Here is a 19,826-nt window from a genome sequence, read left to right on the forward strand (position 1 = left end):
TTGGATTTGCGTGGCTCGTAGGTGAATGGTGCAGACTCGGTGCAACGGTACTATAGTGCCCTCGTGTTCAGGTTTTTACCTGGAGACACCAGCCAGGTTGCATGAAGTCTCAGCCACAGGGACCGAGTGTGGGATTTGTGAATGAATGAGGGTGTTTCTGTTTTCCGGAGGGATGGAGGAAGAGGACCTGAGTGGAACCTGTTGTTTATCACTTCTTTGGGTTGGCTGCGTCTTGGACATAATTGAGAGAATCGGGTCGTGAGTGAGGAGGGTCGGCTGAGCTACAGTGAGGGGAAGTGGTTTCCGTGCAGTGTAGCTGTCTTAAGATGATTCATTCTGCACATACATCTCATCTTTCAGGAGAGTGGAATTTTGAAGAACTAGAAAAAATTAAGTGATTAAAGCAGTCACTACTTATTTCTTAATGCCAGAAGAAAAATGATTATTTTAATAGTGCCTTCCTGTGTGTTCTCAAAATACTATTAAATCCAAGAGGTTTTTCATTGTGTGAATGTGGCCACTGGGCCTTTTATCCTTATATAGCAAACAGAAGGACAATGGCACATCCCACAGTACAGAGAAAAAGAATTATGTCTCTATGACTGTTAATATGAGGTAGAATCACAGTTTTTACATGGTCAGTAAATTACCAGGGATCGTTCCATTGATTATTTGGTAAAGGCACGATTGTATAGTTAATACTTGAAAAGTTATTCAACAACTGGAGGCGGCTAGTGTGGGGAGGCTCCTAGTCTTCATTGGATAAAGTCAGCTCTCAGTGGAGGGGTTAAGAGAAGGATGACATGTGCTTACCTCAGTCTGGAAGAGCAAAAGGTTCTTTTAGTGAGCTTACTTTAACAGCATCTGATTTTGTAACATGAAGCTTAACTGATGTTTACTTATAGTTGTAGAGTTTCTCTGGTAATAATCATGTAATATAATATGATAATGTACTCATTATAATACAAATACCATTTATTGAGCACTTACTATGTACCAGGTATAAGCTTTCTCTTCTAGCTTTTGAACGTTAACTGTGTATTGATAGAATAACCAAGAACTAGAGACCTGGACTCATGACAGTACAACCTACTAATTGAACATTTGTTCTAAAGGTATGTGCTGAACACTTACTTTTGTTAAGTTTCCCCTCCCTCCCACCCCCACCAGTTCACATAAAGTTACCACTAGGAGTAATTTCAGGGGATTAAAATGTTATATTTGGTGAAATAATTAAATTGGAATTTTATCAATAAAGACTATCCTTTGCCTTCTTGTTGAAAAGGAAATTTGCAAACATGAAGCAGTAGTTCAGAATGGTGACAACTTATGAACTCTGTGATACTCTTTTTGGTTTGCTTAAGAGAAATTGTGTATTTTTGCCTTTCAGAGTAGCAAGAATCCCAATTTAGTACCTGGCACCTCTAGCTAGTCCATGTTTGTTCAGTGAAAGAAAGAATAATGAATGAACTCATTCTCTATGTTTTAGTACTTCTCTCAAGAGGCTACTTAGAGACCAAATGAAATAAAAACTGGAGGGAAAATAAGTCCCAATTATTAGCAGCTAGTATGAAGTTGTATAAATATCATTGCTACTTGGCTGAAGTGTTAAAAGGCTTGACCAGGGTACGAATTTAACGTACTTTGCTTTATCAACCAGATTTCCAAATAAGAGCTTATTTCATTCCAACCCATTGATGGAAATGTTGGACTAAAACTGCTGGTTCAGTTTATTCAACACTAATTTGCATGTGTAGAGCTCAGAAACTATAGATTTGAGACCAGAATTCTTATTTATACAAACCACACGGAATTATTATCACAGAATTATTTTAATATATTTAATAGTATCCTTTTAGGACGTGTGACTCAGTGTTATAGTATCTTTTTCGGTTTTCACATGTTCCATGTTCTTTTGTGGATAAGGTAATTTTATAAAGACATTACTTTCATTTCTTTTTAGAAGAATTCTTCTACCTTAAGAGTTTGAGATAGTTGCTAGTCATGCCCCGCCCCCAACCCCCCACACCCTCCCTTTTCCAAAATGCTCAGGTGGAAAAGTAAAGTCTTTGCCATTTGGTCTTGTTTACAGTGGTGATGGGGTTGTAATAGATTTTATAAAACTTTCTCTTTGTACATCAATTATAAACCATATCTTCATTATCTCCTTTGTCTCTGGTGTTCCCCAGAGTGCAGAAATGTGTACTTGATTTCTCTCTCTCTTTTCTAGCAAGAATTCATCTCATTAGGCTTTTAGAATGATGAAGCATTATGATGTCAAACATGATGTTGACAGGAACCTTCCTGAATACCTAATTTACAAAAAAAATGATAAACATTAATAATTCATGTGCAGTACAGTGATATCATGTGGATTTCCATTTCTGGTAAGAAGTTAGATTTGTCTTCCAGTTGCTGTAAAAAATGCAGGTTCCTAGCAATTTGTCTTCCTCTTGTTTGCCTTTTTAAAAATAGTAACTCCAACAGGAGAATCCTGCAGAATGCTCACTCCTGATATTGTGCCAGTTTTGTAATTCTTGTTCAGAAATCCTCAGAGGAGATGGTTGAACCTCTCCCCGGGAAAATCTGGGGATTCTTACAAGTCTTCTTTTCTCATCCCAGCTGTTGTGGCTGGAGAGGCATCCGGGACTAGGCAGCCAGTTGTAGAAAAGAGTCTTTGTTGACAGTTCAGTCAACTTGCAGCCATCTCTGTGTAGTTTAACTGTTTTGTGGATCAGATGCAGGACGTTCTCAGTTTCCAAGTGATTTTGTGCTGGTAGGCAGCCTCACCAGTTCCCCATCTCCTCCATTCATTGTGCTCATTTATTCACGCAGTCAGTATTTGTACCAGACTCTGTTGTACTAGGGGTTCAGGGAATATCCACGAAGTTTGGTAAGCAAAGCCTAATGAGGATGGTCAATCTATTGCAAAAGGGTGTGCCTAAGCCAGTGATTCATTACTTCTGTATTATTCTTTCCATGGTTTTCTGAATCAGTGAGGATAATCTCAAGTTGACTATATATAAAGGGAAAATAAATAGATAATTTTCTGACCTTATGGTAAATAATGAATGAGATTTTATTTCGGGGAGGGGCAGAGGTATTTTGGAAAAAAAAATCATTTTTGTTCTCTAAATCAATATCCTCAAGCTTTAGTGTACAACAGAATTACCTGGAAGGCTTGTTAAAGTACAGATTGGTGGGTCCCACTCCCAGAGTTTCTAATTTAGTAGGTCTTGGGTGGGGGCCTGAGAATCTGGATTTCTAACAGGCTTCTAGGAGACGCTAGTTTTGCTGATCTGGGGACCACAGTTTGAGAATCACTGCTTTTAAATTAATTAAATTGACTGTGGGCCAGATGAATTAGGTGTGGCCACCTCCACCAGAGTATATGGTACCACATTGCATGTATTTGGACTACTAGTCACAGCTCTGCTGTCATCTTAGTTTACTTTTGTAATGTGCCACCTGTCGTCTCTATCCATGAAGTCTGCCTGGAAGGTTGGCTGGAAAGTCTGTAAGTGGAGAGAGGGCTGGACCACGTAGCCCACTCTTGTTTCTTGAGGTTCAAATTCTCCTCAGGATCTGTTGGGATTTGCAGGTCCTGATGTCTTCCTTTGTCATCACAATCCCTCACATGCCTCTACCCTGCTGGAGCTGTGTCCTGCATGCTGGGAAATTGCAAGCCAAGGGAGGAGCTTAAAACAGGGGCTGATGTGACGCCATAGGCTTATTCAGTTCTCAGCTCTTGGAGTTCTTGCTGGTCATTTTCACCATGTCTATTTGTTTTAATTTTAGTAAAGCCCTAGTTTATTTTCTGCCATAGTTCACTTCGTCACAATTTAGTGCCCTCCCTTTCTTCCAACACGTGAACTATAGTCATTGAGCAAATTTTCCTAATTTTCACTGCTTTCTTCAGTAGTCACACTAATTTTTAAGAACTATCAGATAATTCTTCCTTTGGACTTTGGTAAATCAGTTCTCAAATCAGAAAGTAACACAGCAAGCTGCTACTTTTCAGAGGTGATGCTTTTCTACCGAGTCCCACCCTGGTGGACACAAGGCAGGACTTGGGCTGCAGCAGGACAGGACATGCTGGTGAGGGCCAGACAGCTCCTGTGGTACCAGATTATGATGGGCAAAGGCCAGGAATCAGAATAGGAGGGAGGGAGTGAGCCCTGTAGCACCAGGTGTGAAGACAGAGTCCAGGGTCTGGGAAACCAGCAGGGTTGGAGAGGAGCACGTGAGTACTTAGGGGCCAAGTGGGCGAGTAAAATCGAGAATTCAGGGGCTCAGAAAGATGACAGCTGTTGAACTGGGTTGAGACTTCTGGTTGGGGAAAAAAAAGGGAGATGCTGAGGACCAATCAAAGGGCTGTAAGTAAACCCTGCACCTAGGTGAGGCAAGACCAACCAACCAGGCCTTCCTGAGACCCGATAAGATGGTATCTGGACAGGGAACAGATTGCGTATCCACAGAAGCTTAAGAAAAGTAATCTAGTGAAGGGATTGATTCAGATTTGTTGGCAAGATGAAAGGAGATCAGCAGATGATGATGAAGCACCCTAAGACTAGAAAGAGAGGGTGCTGTTACCACCTAAAGAAGCCACAGGAGGGAATGGTTATGGGAACCTCAGAAACCAGGCCTCTAGGACAGGGAAGCCCCCCTAAGCTGCGGTCTTAAGGAAGAATGCAGTGACTGGAGGCCTATGGCCAGGCGGGGGAGCCAAGGGAGTGAATACCTCCATGCTACTGTTCTCCTTTTCAGGAGGTCCCATCTTTGTCCAAACACACTTGGAAACCAGAGGGCAAGGGAGCCCGTTGATCGAGGTTTTACAGAACAGGAGAGAATATCCTGACCATCCCCTGGAAGGCCCTCTGTGACCAGTGTTGAAAGATGGTCAACATCATTAGCGATACCCTGGGAAGCTCAAATTGAGATGAGTAATTTTGATCATTTTCTAAAATAATGGCATTTTTAAAATAGCCACTTAATTTATTGTTTATATTTCCTGTCTGATGACTAATGATGTTAAAGAATGCCCACTTGTCTTGTGTGGAGACCTCCAAGATATTGCTGAAAACATCTCCTCCTCTTTTCAGTTCACTCTCCACCCTGACTCTGCTTAGACATTTTCTTTGTCAGCCTGGGGTGCTATAACAGAATACCATAAACAGGGCAACTTAAACTCCAGACATTTCCTTCTCCCTGTTCTGGAGGCTGGGAAGTCCGAGATTAAGGTGCTTTGTGAGAGCGTTCTTCCTGGCTTCCAGATAGCTATCTCCTTGTTGTGTCCTCACATGGCAGAAAGCAAGCAAGCTCTGTTCTCTCTTCTTCCTCTTAGAAGGACACTAATCCCCTCCTGGGGACCCCCCCCTCATGACCTCATCTAAACCTAATTACCTTCCAAAAGTCCTGCCTCCAAATATTGTCAGGGTTTAGGGCTGCAGCATAGGAATTTTGGAGGACACAAACATTCAGTGCGTAACAGACATGTTTCTATCATTTCCTCTGTTCTTTGCCCACTGACCCCTCTCCCCACGATCTCAGAGCCCAGAGATAGGGGTTGGGGGTGATAGCACTCTTTCTAGGTGAGAAGTTCCTTAAGTAGGAACCTAGCTTAGCCAATTTATTCTATTTTTGCTCAGTTTTTACTTTCTTGCTCTCTACACCTTCTCTCCACAGCCTCAAAACATTAATAAATGAGTTTCACTATGTGTTTATAAGCTGATATTTTCACTCAAGAATATGTATATTTAAAACATTTAAAAATATTCAAATGTGTTCAGGAGTTCATTTTTAAAAATAGATGTTACCTTACTATGTATAAAATAGATAATCAACAAGGACCGGAACTCTACTCAATATTCTTTAATAACCTATGTGGGAAAAGAATCTGAAAAATAATGGATATATGTATACGTATAGCTGAATCACTTTGCTGTACACCTGGAACTGACACAACACTGTAAATCAACTATATACCAATCTAAAGTAAAAATTAAATTAAAAATTAAAAAAAAATAGGTGTCACCATTATCTTACAGTGGAAGTCTGGATACTTATGTTTTAATGGAAAACACCACTTTTTTTTTTGAAAACACCATTTTTTAATAAGTTGCAATATAGATTAGTTTAGATTTGGTTGCTAATAGCTTTTCCCCCATTTTCTCTCTCCTCCCACTGGCAGATAAAAGCCAGGCTTTATTCAGGATTTTGATGCTTTATTCTTTACCATCAACTTTTTTCAGCTTCTCCTTTCTGCTTCCTCAGGGACAGGTCACAGAAAAATAGTTTAGAAGCTTGTGATTGGTTTAATGAAAATCAAGAGATGATTTTGCTTTCAGTTAATCCATCACTGAAAGAAAACTTGTCGTGGTTGTCTCATATTTCCAAGGAGATTCCAGTTTTCATGTGTGGTTTGTACATTTTGCAACAAGTTGTGTAGAGTAGATGTAGTAACATTAGCTATTAAAGTCTTGCTATTTGTGGAGTACTTTATATATGTGAGCCACAAATTATCATTCCCATTTTACAGAGGAGGAAAACAAGGCTGCAGAGGTACAATACATTGCTCAAGGTGGGGGCTGAAATTTGAATACAAGGTTGTCTGAATCCAACTCCCAAGTTCTTAACCACTGAGCTTTATTGCCTTTTACACAGGCCTGAAGGCCCAAGCGTAGCTGGTACTGGAATCACAGTTATTTAGAATAGAGTAGTAGGACGGGAGGTGGGGAGCAATCAGAGGGCCTTGCGGGTGAGGCTTTTCCTGTTATAGATTCACCGTCACCCTCTCTATTAGCTCACACTGGAGTGTTGTTTTGAGATGAGTGGAGAATGTAAAATGGAGAAAGCTTTGGTAGAACATATTGCCCAGTACTTGGCACTTTGTTAAGTACTGTACAAATATTAGCTGCTATTAATCTTGTGGTTGCTGTGATTTCTGTTTTGGTAACTAAAATGAAAGTTTGCTTATTTAGATTTAGATATTTTTGAAACACAGAGTTGTTTTTTATTGGAAAATGTATCCCACTTTCAAGTAGATTGATTTGGCCAATGTAGGTGACTGACTGGATTTATATATAGACATGCTACCTACCCTGAAGCTTTGGAAACCGCTGGGTGTGGTCTGAGTCAATTGGATTTCTAAAGGAGATGACACAGTAGAATCTAGCCAGTCAAAGGCCCAAGCTGGCGTTTGGGTTCCATGACTGTTGGACCTGCATCAGGCTTCTGCCTTGAAAGCTCAGGGCCTTGGTGTTATCTTGGGGTGGTTCCATGTGGAATTCTTCTTTGGTGTAAACATGTAACCTGAAATCTTAGTCTATAATTGGGCTTAAAGCCATTTTGGAAAAGCTCTGTTGGTTTTTATGTTGTGGCATTTCAGGTGCTGTCACATGTAGTATATTGTTGGAAAAATGATACACTGTAAATCTAACACCTTTTCCTCTTAGAGAAGGTATAATGATTAGCTACAGGGATCCAGTTGCCTGTGTGAGTCACAAAAAGGAGGGAAGACCCCCAATTTTGGAAATTTTTGTAGGAAAACTTCTTAGTAACCTATCACACAGGTTAACATGGATAGAAAGAAAAGTGCCATTTTCTGACATCAGATCCATAAATAACGTTAAAGCTCTGGACCTGGAAGGTGATGACTTCAGGGTTGATAGGGCTTTTGTCCTCTTCCGAGTTCCTGCTGAGGAAGCTTCAAAAGCAGTGGCCAGATGGAGAGGAAGGTACCAGTTTATGAAGACCAGTAATGACCCAACGGCCCAAACCCCTCATCCACAAGTGGTCTTTGGGTCCTATGAGGCATTTTCATTTTCAGCTTAAGAAACTGATTGACAGTCTTGGCCTATAAGCTGGGTGACTGTGAGGAAAGCAAAAGGTGTTCCACTGGGTGATGTTTTAGAAGGATAAGTAGCACTTTGAACTGAGCGGCAGCTGGAGCTGAAAGTTTCTCTTTTCCCCACGATCTGATACGAACTCTGTCTACGATATCTCCTTTGCACAGTTCCCTCGAGAGCGTGGTTCTCAAGACAGTGATGGCCAAATAAAGAGAGAACAGAGCAAAGGATCAGCTTTGTCAGTGGCTGGGCAAGCACAGGTGAAATTGCCTGGGGCATGCTCTGGGAAGTGGTGGCTTTGCTCTGTACTGGAGGCTTAGGCAGACAGGGCTGCATGAGGCTTCCTGCCCTCTTCCACCCAAATCTATAAGGCAGCGTCCGCAAAGCCAATTCCGGGACTCCTTACACACTGGACCACCACAGGCCCTCTGTCCCTGTGGTCGGCCTCTCTGCCCATGTACTCCGCCATACGCGGAACCCAGGTGAGCTGCCACCTGGGTGAAAGCCCAGCACCTTTGCCTGCAGTGATCTGGCCCACTAGGACAGTGAGATGTCAGGACTGGCTGACTCTGATCGTGGAGGCTTCCTCTTCATCCCTTTGGGAGGAGCTGGTGAGGGGAAGAGACCGTGGCTGGGAGGAGTATTGCAGGCACAATTCTCCTCTCCCCTTTGTTGGTTGAGATTTTCAAGAAGGGAAATGGAGGAGGAGCCCAAGACTAGAACCAATTCTGTGTGTCAAAGGTGAGAAAGTTGAATCTGAAAAAAGAATCAGGAAATGCTTTGGATTAATGTAAAATGTAACGCTCACTCTTATATGCAGATTATATGACAAACATACTTTGTAAAGAATCCAGTTGGTATTGGGAAAGGGTTTTCATATAGAAACAGTGTTATACGTGGCATTTAGGTTTCTAGGTTAGCTCAAAAAAAGTAGTTAGCCCATTATGTGGCTGGAATATATTTACAGTGTTGTGAGAGAAACAAAATTGAATTAGAACTAGCGTTTCGTTTGTACGCATGTCCTTTGGGAGAAGTGGGTTTAATTAGAAGGTGATGAAGCAGATGAGGAAGAACCTGTGCATTTCCCTCAGGGAGTCATTATCCTAAGTGATCTTCGGTGTTCTGAGGAGGTGAGGGGCTCAGGTGGTGTTTTTGCCCCACATTGGTAGGGAGAGAGCTAGGGTGCCGGGGGGCTCTAGTGACTTGACCAGGACCACGCAACTAGGGACTCAGAGCTACTGCCAGTACCCTTCATTGTGCTGTTTCACCTCCAAAGGCACTGAATTGTCTTGTTTCTTTTAGGCACTTATTTTCTGTTTCATCTACAAATATTTCAGTCTGTATCTTTAAAATCTAAGAATTCTTTGTTTTAAAAAGTCATAAAACCACTCTACACCAAAAAATTTAATAGCTACTGTCTTAGTTCTGGCTGCTATAACAAAAATCCCATAGACTGTGTGGCTTATGGACAACAGAAATTTACATCTGGAGGCTGGGAAGTCCAAGGTCAAGGTGCCAGCAGATTCGGCGTCTGGTGAGGAACTGCTTCCTAGTTCACAGACAGCCATCATCTCATTGTGTCCTCACATGGAGGAAGGGGTGAAGGAGCTCTCTGGGGTCACTTTTATAAGGGCATCTGCCCTCATGATCCAATCACCTCCCAAAGGTCCTACCTCCTAATATCACATTGCGGGTTAGGATTTCAACATGTGAACTGGGGAGGGGCACAAACATTCAGTCTACAGCAGCTACTTAATATCAGTTACATTTTTCTAATTGTCTCTGTCTTATTATTTTTTACAATTTGTTGGTATCCAAATAAGACTCATTCATTGCGATTGGTTGGTTTATTTCTTAAGTCTCTCTTAATCTATAGGTTCCCCATTGCTCTCTCTTTTTCCACTTGCGGTTACTTTGTTCAGGACCTTGGGTTGTTTGTCCTGTGGATATTCCCCCAGTCTGCACTTTGCTTTTTGCATTCCTGTGGCATGTGTCTAACATGTTTCCCTGCCTTCTCTGTTTGTTAGAAACTTGCAGTTATTTTTAGAGTTTTGGTTCAATTATGCTCAATTTTGAGGGGTGGAAGTGGGGCGAGAATACATTTTCAGTGATACCATGTTCTTACAGCAGGAAATATACAATGTTTGCTTTTTTTGTTTCTTGGGTTGTTTGTTTGTTTTGTTTGTTTTCACTGTGCCCGTCTTTCTGCTGTGATGCTAGCCAGTATTAACGATCTTTGTTTACATCTATTTATCATTGGGGGTGTCAAATGGTGATATTCCTGTTGCATCCTTTCCTTCACTTATTAGCTGCAACATCTCTAAGAAGAAAAACTTCCCCTCATCAGTTAGTTGGTTTCCCTGGGATACAATTTATATGCGAAAGGCAGGTTAAATGCGTCAATCTTCCCTCTTATTTCCAGTTATCAAAATAATGAGTTGATTCTCTACCATTCTCCTAAGGTAACAAGGATGTTTCACTTGTTCCTCTGTTTGCTTGATTAGTAACATTATGAATCAATTTGGCTCACACATAATGCTGTTTTTAAATTGAAGTATAGTTGATGTTCTAATCATATACGTTACAGGTATACAATATAGTGATTCACAGGTTTTAAGGGTTATACTCCATTTATAGTTGTTATAAAATATTGGCCATATTCCCTGTGTTGTACAATATATCCTTGTAGCTTATTTTAACACATATAATCGATGTGTGTCAACCCATTGCAGTTCTTATACTTGGATGCTCAAGTTGTCCATTTTTGGCTGGAGGGAGCTTTTTCAAGTTGGTGAGGCATTTTTCTTTTTTTATAAATTTATTTAATTGATTTATTTTTGGCTGCATTGGGTCTTCGTTGCTGCTTGCACGCTTTCTCTAGTTGCTGTGAGCGGGGGCTACTCTTCGTTGCGGTGCGCGGGCTTCTCATTGTGGTGGCTTCTCTTGTTGCGGAGCACGGGCTCTAGGCATGTGGGCTTCAGTAGATGCAGCACATGGGCTCAGAACTTGTGGCTCGCGGGCTCTAGAGCACAGGCTCAGTAGTTGTGGCACACAGGCTTAGTTGCTCCGCGGCATGTGGGATCTTCCCGGACCAGGGCTCGAACCCGTGTCCCTTGCATTGGCAGGCAGATTCTCAACCACTGCACCACCAGGGACACCCGAGGCATTTTTCTTGAAGAAATAGTTCTAGCCAAGTTGACTAAGTTATGTTCTTCTTTTATAAACATTCTTTGTAGATGAGGCTTGCTGACCACCTGGAGGTGGAGGCATGACTTGGTGTCTGCCTAGCTATCCCTAGTCATACCAAGCCTCAAACATCCTGGAGATTTTGAGGGGAGCCATTGCACAAGGCCTGGCTGCAGCTCCTTTCCTAGGCTCCAGCTCCTAATCTTGGTGGCTATAAAAAGGCAACCTGGTGTGATGGAAAGATACTCACTGACCCAGGCTTGAGTTCCAACTCTGCCCTACACAAGCTTTGTGGCCTTGGAGATGCTGCCGAACTGTGTGTATGGTGGGAATAATACACTGTCAAAAGGATTGGTACAGCTATAACAGACGTACGGTCCCTGTAAACCTTCGAGGTTCTCATGAATATGTGTGTGTGAGTCTAAGTCTTTGAAACTCAGAATGTATTTTACACTTAACAGGGCATCTCAATATGGATCAGCACATTTCAAGTGCTTAATGGCCACATGGCAGCTATTAAAATGGAAGAAGCAAGGAAGAAAGTAAAACTTCCCATTAGAGTTCTTTCTTTTCCATTTTCTTTTTTTTTTTAATTGAAGTATAGTTGGCATACAATATTGTATTAGTTTTAGGTGTACAACATAGTGATTCAATATTTATATACATTATGAAGTGATCACCGCAATAAGTCTCATAACCATCTGTCACCATACAAAGTTATTACAATATTATTAACTGCATTCCCTGTGCTGTACATTACATCCCCATGACTTATTTTTTTTATAACTGGAAGTCTGTACCTTTTAATTCCCTTCACCTATTTCACCTACACGTGAGTTCTAAATCAAAAAATTACAATTTGACATTGTAACTCGACAAGAAGTACAGCACAGTAGTTCACAAGAAGTACACAACCAGTAGTTGTGCTGGTTATTTGTCTCTTGGGTCTCAGCTCCATTCCTGCTTTTCCATATTTTCCTTTGTATTATGGGGGGCTAGAAGCCTGCAAACTGCATCTTCCAGGCTTCTTTGCCAGCTGGTCTACTCTTAGATTCTGCAAGTACGAGGTACTGGTAGGAAATTGGGATGTGGGAGAAAGGAGGAGACAATAACAGTGGCTACTTCTAAGTGGCAGTGGTACAACTTTCACAGTGATGGTGCCATCATCACTGATGAGTACAAGTATGGGCTTGTGGGTACCAGCCCAGGGTGTTAACAGTTTCTGGTCTCTGGATGTTACCCTTTCATCTTCTGTTTCTCCAGTTTTTATCTCCATCTCCTTTTTGCTCTTCTATACCTTCCAGCACCGCGTAAACAATTCTCTACACCAATCTCCTTCTACATATGTAGAGGATCTCCTTCTACATATGTAGAGGAATTTCCGTTTCTCCCACTGGACACTTGGAGTCTCAGGTCAGAGAGAGCTAGGTTATAATCTCTGTGCCACTTAACTTTGTTCTGTGGCTTAACTTCTTTAATTTTCAGTTTCTTCCTCTGTCTAAGGAGGATCGTAGAAGTAACTGCCTCACAGAGTTGTATGAATATATTATACACTCACACACACACACACACACACACACACACACAGACACATGTTGTTAGCTTTGAACATAACTCTCAATACGTGTCTGCAAGACACAGACCAATTTTTGAAGGCTCGTCATTTAACATTTTTTTATTATGGAAAAGTTCAAATATATACAAAAATAGAATAGTATAATGAAACTTCATGCAAACATTACCCAGTTTCAACAGTTATAAAATTAAGGCTATTCTTTTATATATACCACCCACTCTTCCCCCTACTCTGGGATTATTTTAAAGCAAATCTAAAACATCATCTTATTTCAGTCGTAACTATTTCAGCACGTAACTTTGAGTTAAGGACTGTTTGAAAAACAACCATAATGCTATTAGCATATATAAAAATTAAGATAATTGCTTGATATCATCAGATACCAAGACAATGCTCAGATTTCCCTAATTAGCTCATAAATGTTTTTGTGTTTAAAAAATGTTGTTTGAATCATGGTTGAAATAAGACCCACCAATTGCAATTGGTTGATACGTTTCTTAAGTATCTTTTAATCTGTAGGTACCCCTTTCTCTTTTTTCCCCTTAAGATTTGTTTGTTGAAGAAATCGGGTCATTTGTCTGGCAGAGTTTCCCATAGTCTGGATTTTGCTGATTACAATCCTGTGGTATCATGTACCCCATTCTTCTGGACCTATATTCTCTGTATATTGTTAGTTAGATCCAGAGGTATATTGGTTGGTTGGATTCAGGCTTATTTATTCAGACTTCTTTATAGGTAGTGTTGTGTACGTCCATTAGGAGGCATATAATGTCTGGTTTTCTGTTTTTGTGATGTTTCGTGATTGATGCCTAGATCCATTAATTTATTAGCGTTGCAAAAGTCTGTGGTCCATTCTTTCTACAAAACTTCTGGAATGCTTCTATAAAGAGAAACTCCCCTCATCAACGATTTGACTATCTTGAGGTACAGTTCATATGGGAAAGATGGGGTAAATGCTTGAGACTTCTCTTTTACCTAGCAATTTTCAAAATAGTGGTTTGATTCCCTAGCATCCTCCAAAGATAACCAGTGATGTTCTTAGTATTGTTATAAACTTATCAGTTTATAAATGTCAGCTGTGTCCCAGTCAGTTCCAGTTATTGTTCCTACTGATGCTCAACTCATCTATCTTTGGCAACTGGAAATAACCATGTTGTCTCCTAGTTATCTCTGATAGGTCGTTTGCCTGACGGTGTGACAGGATATTCCAGTTTCATCATGTTCATTCCCTGCTATGGAGTTAGTCATTTCTCTCAGGACCCTAATTCTTCTTATTGAAAGATGGTACTTAGAGACATGATCTGGGCAGTGGAGTAATCATTGCTAATGGACGGGTCATTGTCTTCTGGCTTTTTAAGTGGACATAGACAGAAGATAAATGTTTTTAAAGATAAAATGCATCACGAGTTTATACTAACACTTCCAGTTCAGATTTAGGACCTTTTCTTTAATCTCATCAGTCTTAACATTATTTCGTCTTCCCATAACATAAATCCTGGTTCTTAACAACACCAAGATAATTCCTCATTTGTTGTATCCCACAACACACATGCAACAGTCTCAGAATCATCGCTGAAAACAGTTTAGTATTTTTTCCCAGTAATTTTTTACATTAGAGTATATCCTACTAGGGATGAACAGGCAAATTATTGTGTTTTAAGTCATTTGAATGTTCCTTTTTATGTAGCAATCCTAGTAACAGTGGAATGGTGATTAATTCAATACAGTTATATTCATTTGTCTCATTTTACTTTTGATTTGCTCTTTTTAAAAATTTGATTTTTTAATAATAATGTAAATTATTTACATGTTACAAAGTAAAATCTTTATGATGTGGTATATTCAGAGAAGTTTAGATTTTATCCCTGTCTTCTACATAGTATGCCCTCCATCAAAAAGTAACTGTATTGGGCTTCTCTGGTGGCGCAGTGGTTGAGAGTCTGCCTGCCGATGCAGAGGACACGGGTTCGTGCCCCGGTCTGGAGGATGCCACGTGCCGCGGAGCGGCTGGGCCTGTGAGCCATGGCCGCTGAGCCTGAACATCCGGAGCTTGTGCTCCGCAGCGGGAGAGGCCACAACAGTGAGAGGCCCGTGTACTGAGCTTTTTATAATATTGTTTTAATTACATACAACCATGTTTATATCCTCCATTTCTTAGATAAATGGTAGCATACTAACTCACTTTTCTGCATTTTGCTTCTTTCATTTAACAATATATCCTAGAGATCACTCCACCATAATTCATAAAGATGTTCCTCATTCCTTTTTATAGCTGTATAATATTCCATTGTATGGTTGTACAATAGCTTATTCATCCAGTCTGCTATTGATATTTTTTGAATTATTTTTTGCTATTATAACTGTTGCTGAAGAGAATGGTCCTATGCTGATATCTTTTCATATTATGATATCTTATTTTTAGTGCAATAATGAAATAATTTTTTTCCAGAAAGGGCTTATTTATCTAATCTGGGACGTTAACTTCTGCCCATCATATAGAGAATTTCTTTGGGCCCTTTAGTTCTCTAGAAATTGTAAAATAGTAATGTAGTTTTTTTTTTTTGTGGTACGCGGGCCTCTCACTGTTGTGGCCTCTCCCGTTGCGGAGCACAGGCTCTGGACGCGCAGGCTCAGCGGCCATGGCTCACGGGCCCAGCCGCTCCATGGCATGTGGGATCTTCCCGGACTGGGGCACGAACCCGTGTCCCCTGCATCGGCAGGCGGATTCCCAACCACTGCGCCACCAGGGAAGCCCGTAATGTAGTTTTTCTCAAGCGTAAAATCTCTAGCAGAGGGTTCTTTGTGAGTAAACCCTGCTTTTTTCTGTTTTTACCCCAGCTATAGTTTTGCTTTCATGGAGGTGTGAGATCTTTGAGAAAAATTTAGAGGAGGTTGGTCCTCTCAATGGTAAATGTCTGTTGGATACTGTAATTCTCCTCACCTTTTCATGGCAGCAAAATGGTTTTGGAAGAGTCGCGACTGCCTTTTCACCTTCACTTCTGTCTCTCCACTTACTTTAAAGTTCAGCAGTTACATTATCATTAACCCTGTCAACACCCACAGAATACACCCATGGGCGGCTGAGCATCACTGATTGTTTTAAAGAATTCCCTTGCATCTTCATGAGGACTTAGAACATAATTAATACCTTATCTTAATTTTTAGTCATCAAGACCTAAAATCAAGGTTGTTTTTTTCCATTTTAGAAATTGAATGCACAGATGTGTATTCTTTCGTATGTTTAAAAATGTGATTCTCTTTTCTGTGCTAGAATCACATATCTGATCTACAGATACTTTTACTGAAGTGCTTTCTTATGTTAATGTCATTTGTAAATTGATCTTGTTTTTTTTCCTTATACAGATATATCAGCTTTATCAGTGAGCAATGCTTAGGGTGGCTCCTGAGTTGTATATGAGTGAATGAGAAAGTATGATGAAGTTGGAGTGGCACAGGGGAAGAAAGAGAGAAGCAGGGGCGCTATCAAGAGAGAGAGCAAACGTGTCAGAATGAGACAGATCTTGGGGGTGCAGATTAGAAACTGAAAGATGGAGAAAGTGATATAAAAAGTGGCTGTGTGCCTGTGCATGTCCAGAAGAGATACTCTTGAAGGTAGAGTAACTTTATTGTGTCACGAAAGAAGGAAGACAGAGTTGTTTACCTGCCTCAGTTTAGGAGAGAGAAGCAAGGTTGGGTCATGGTTCCTTCTGCGGGCCATCAGGTGGTGCTATCAAACTAGGGCAGCTTGGTTGTCAAACATGCAGAAGCGTTAGGGTAGATTGGGGCAACTCAACAACAGTTCATAACTATTTATTGAGAGTCTAACTGAGCATCAAGGCTCTGTGTTAGATTTAGGATACAAAGATGAATAAGATGATCCCTTCCTTAGGGGAGTTTATATTCTAGTTGGGATGGGGAACAGGTACAGGCATACCTTGGAGATATCTCAAGTTCAGTTCCACACCACTGAAATAAAGTAACTATTGCAGTAAAGCAAGTCACATGAATTTTTTTGTTTCCTAGTACATATAAAAGTGATGTTTACACTATACTGTAGTCTAGTAAGCGTGCAAAAGCATTGTCTAAAAAAACAAGACACTTAATTGCTAAAAGCGTGCTAACCATCAGCCGAGCGTTCAAGTCATAATCGTTTTGCAGTTAGAACATTGACGATCTCTGATCACAGATCACCATAACAAATACAGTGTAAAGTTTGAAATAGTGCGAGGATTAACAAAGTGTGACAAGAGACGTGAAGTGAACAAATGCACTGATGGACTTGCTCAGTGTAGGGTTGCCACAAACTTTCAATTTGTAAAGAACACAATATCTGCGAAGTACAGTAAAGTGAAGCACAGTAAAATGAGGTATGCCTGTATTTATTGCTGTGTAAAAATACCACAGATCAAGTGGCTTAAGATACACAAATTTGTTATTAGTTTCTGTGGGTCAGGAATCCAGGCACAGCTCATCTGTGTCCTCTACTTCAGGGTCTCTTACAAGCCTGTAAGGTGTTGGCTAGGGCTAGGTCTCATCTGAAGGTTTGATTGGCTTACTGACATGGTTGTTGGCAGGATTCAGTTCTTCAATGCGTCTTACACTGAGAGACTCTGTTCCTTGCAGGCTATTGGCCATAGGCTACCCTCAGTTCCTTGCCACATGGACCAGTCAGATATGGCAGCATACTTCATCAAAACCAGCAAGAGAGACCGTCTTTTATTTTATTAAATTAATTAATTTATGTATTTGGCTGTACCAGTCTTAGTTGCAGCATGTGAGATCTCTGTTGCCACGTGCAGGATCCATGTGCAGGATTTTCAGTTGCGTCATGTGAGATCTTCAGTTGTGTCGTGCAGGATCCTTAGTTGCAGCATGTGAACTCTTAGTTGCAGCACGCAAACTTTTAGTTGCGGCATGTGGGATCTTGTTCCCTGACTGGGGATTGAACCTGGACCCCCCGCATTGGGAGCACGGAGTCTTAGCCACTGGACCATCAAGGAAGTCCCAAGAGAGACCGTCTTTTAGTAAGATGTCAGTCACAATCTTGTGTATCTTAATTACAGGTGTGATAGCCAGTCATCTCTGCTGTATTCTGTTGATTAGAAGCAAGTCGCGAGGCCAGCCCACACTCAAGAGGACGGGATTCAGAGGGGTATGAATACTAGGAGGTGGGAATCGTTGCGGGAGATGTTAGAGTCTGCCTGCCATACAGGTGTTTACTATAGTTTGCTAATGTCTGAGAGAGGTAGGGTTCCGCAGAAGCAAGAGGAAGAGCATCTAACCCAGCCTGGCATGGAAATGGCCTCTCAAATAATGCAAACTTGAGTGTCACCTTAAACGACAAATAAGGATTAACTTGTGTATATGGTAATAGGGAGAGGAGGAGGGAATTTTAAAACAGAAGGAACAGTGTGCATAGACATGGGAGCTGGGTGGGTGAAATAGGATGGTACGTCTGAGGGCTACCATCCAACAGTTTAGTGTAAACTGTGGGTGGAAGACATGCAAAAGAGTCAAATATAAGGCAAGGGCCAGTTTGGGGGTTTCTCCTTTGCCAGGCTAAAAAAATGAGGACTTTATCAAGGGGATCACAGGGAAGGTTTTAAGCAGGGTAGTGACATAGGGTTGTGGTTTCTTGATCTGGGAAGATTGTGGGAGATTGACTTTGATAGCTTCTACAATAATTCAGGCAAGAGACAAAAAGGGCTGGATTAAAGTAGTGGCAATAGAGTGGAGGGAATACATTTTTATTTTTTAAATCAGGAAGTGATCTGATGTTTGGATAAGGCAGAGGTGGGAGATGGAATAATCTGGAGTGATGCCCAAGTTTTGGCGTAGTTTTGTCAGAACATCCTTGCTGGGGGCAGGGGAGAGAGAAATGGGAAGACAGAAAGGATGGGTGGAAGGAAGAGGTCTATAAAGTGTGTTTGTAAATTTATGTAGGTTTGTAGATTTAGTGACTGACTGCAGAGGAGCTTAACTCCAAATATTCTTTACAATGTTTATGTTCTCAATGTAATCAGTGTAACTATGTAAATTTACTTTCTAGTCAAACCATATGCCTCAGTGATAGGAGGTAGAATCAAATACAGAATTCATTTTCCTTGCAAACAGTTTGATAAAAGAAAAGTTGGTGTTAGAATTTTAGTAAGCCTAGACCGCAGGTGGGGCCCCCTGTCCAGTCCTGTCTAGTGCTTGGAACATGGTAAGTACTATTACTTAAAATACTACTACTCCAGAACAAGTACTACTCCAGAACACTTGGTACAAAGTGTCACGTCACTGACTTTTTCTTCAATTGAGTTACAATTCACATAACATAAAATTCACCACTTTAAAGTGTATAATATAGTGGTTTTTTTTTTTTTTTTTTTTTTTTTTTTGCGGTACGCGGGCCTCTCACTGTTGTGGCCTCTCCCGTTGCGGAGCACAGGCTCCGGACGCGCAGGCTCAGCGGCCATGGCTCACGGGCCCAGCTGCTCCGCGGCATGTGCGATCTTCCTGGACCGGGGCACGAACCCGTGTCCCCTGCATCGGCAGGCGGACTCTCAACCACTGCGCCACCAGGGAAGCCCAATATAGTGGTTTTTAGTACATTCATTATGTTGTGCAACTATCACCAATGTCTAATTCTAAAATATTTCCATCCTACCCAAGAGGAACTCCATGCCTATTAGCAGTCAGTCCCAATTCCTTATTTCCCCAACTCTTGGCAACCATTAATCTATTTTATGTCTCTATGGATTTGCTTATTCTGGACATTTCATATAAATGGACTCATACAATATGTGGCCTTTTGTGTCTGGCTTCTTTCACTTAGCATACTGTTTTCATGGTTCTTCTGTGTTGTACTGTGTATCAGTATTTTATCCCTCTTTATTGCCCAGTAATATTCCATTGTATGGATATACCACATTTTGTTCATCCATTTATTCATTGATGGACATTTGGGATGTTTCCACTTTTTGGTTATTTTGAATAATGCTGCTGTGAACATCCTGTACAGGTTTTTGTATGAACATGTCCTTTCATTTCTCTTGGGTATGTAGTAGGAGTAGAATTGCTGGATCATATGATAACTCTCTGTTTAACTTTTTGAGGAACCATCAAACTTTTCCAGTGCAGCCACATCATTTTACATTTCTACTACCAGGTATGGAGGGGGGTGTCTCTGTTTCTCCACATCCTCACCAACACTTGTTACCTGTCTTTTTTAT

This window comes from Neophocaena asiaeorientalis, unplaced genomic scaffold (assembly GCF_003031525.2).
Source record: "Neophocaena asiaeorientalis asiaeorientalis breed wild unplaced genomic scaffold, Neophocaena_asiaeorientalis_V1.1 scaffold515, whole genome shotgun sequence".
Taxonomy (NCBI): Eukaryota; Metazoa; Chordata; class Mammalia; order Artiodactyla; family Phocoenidae; genus Neophocaena; species Neophocaena asiaeorientalis.